Source organism: Callorhinus ursinus, unplaced genomic scaffold (assembly GCF_003265705.2).
Source record: "Callorhinus ursinus isolate GAN/ISIS: 27379988/994484 unplaced genomic scaffold, GSC_fseal_2.0 scaffold9512, whole genome shotgun sequence".
In the NCBI taxonomy this organism is placed as follows: Eukaryota; Metazoa; Chordata; class Mammalia; order Carnivora; family Otariidae; genus Callorhinus; species Callorhinus ursinus.
Window position 1 is genome coordinate 591 of NW_027406562.1, and position 1,069 is coordinate 1,659.

A 1,069-nucleotide genomic window follows, 5' to 3' on the forward strand; every position below is an offset into this window, starting at 1 on the left:
TACTGATTTCTCTGCTGTTGAAATAAAAGACCTGATTAAAAAAACACACAAAATAAAAACAAGTAAATAAATAAAGAGGAACCACCGAAGCTGTACTGTCAGTAACATCTGCCTATATTTACTGTACAAAATATTAAGACATAAATGTTCATATATTTTCCAGAATCCATTTAAAAATTGTACTAGGAACCAATTATATCACGTTAACATAAATTTCAAATGCATATGAAAAATATCTTTTCTATAAGAGCATAAAGGAGATTGACGTTGCTTTAGCTACTTAAAAATCCCTTCAATAACCCGCCTAACAGAAGTCAGATGGATTCTTCTATCAGCTTCTGCACTTTATCTGTTGCCATATCACCCATAACGAACCTCTGGAAAATTCACCACACGCTCATGAGAGAATGAGAGAGAAAAAGGTAAACATCATTATACCAAAAATAACCCCCATTGAGGCAGACCTACAGAAATATCAAACAGAAATGACCGTGTAGGAAAGCCCAGAAAAGCCCTTAAACTCTGCATGTTAAAGCAGAGTCCACAGTTGTCCAAGGGAAAAACTGCACGCAAATATAGATGAAAGCACTGCCGATCATGTTTGGTTCAAAGTAAAACTACTTTAAATATCCACAAAATGCCACAACGAGAACAAAAACTCTAGAGTTTGTCCCACTTTTTAAAGCCTACAGACATTTTCCGGCCAAGTGAGGTGGCTCTGAAAAGAGCCTTTGGTTTGCAAGGTGGTCAGGTGGTTTGGAGGCAGCTCATTGGGAGACGGTGTACCTGATGATGGCTTTGGTGGCCTCGGACTCGGCGTGCTTGCCAATCTCCCCGGGCAGCAGCAGGCGCATGGCTGTCTGGATCTCCCTGGTGGTGATGGTGGAGCACTTGGTGGAGCGGGCCAGGCGAGAGGCTTCGTCGGCGATGCGCTCGAAGATGTCCTTAACGAATGAATCGAAGTTGCTCACGGTCTTCTACGAGAGGCTCAGGCCCTCGTGAACCTGCTTCAGAACCCTGGGGAAGTAGGCGTAGAAACTGTTGGGGCGGCGGCGGCAGCGGCGGTGGC

The 1,069-nt window shown here is 43.9% G+C and overlaps 1 pseudogene; it reads right to left on the bottom strand.

The window, feature by feature from the left end:
* Nucleotides 1–652: 652 nt before the first annotated feature.
* LOC141372351 (histone H2B type 1-N-like) lies at nt 653–1,064 on the bottom strand (annotated as a pseudogene).
* Between the last annotated feature and the right edge of the window lie 5 nt (nt 1,065–1,069).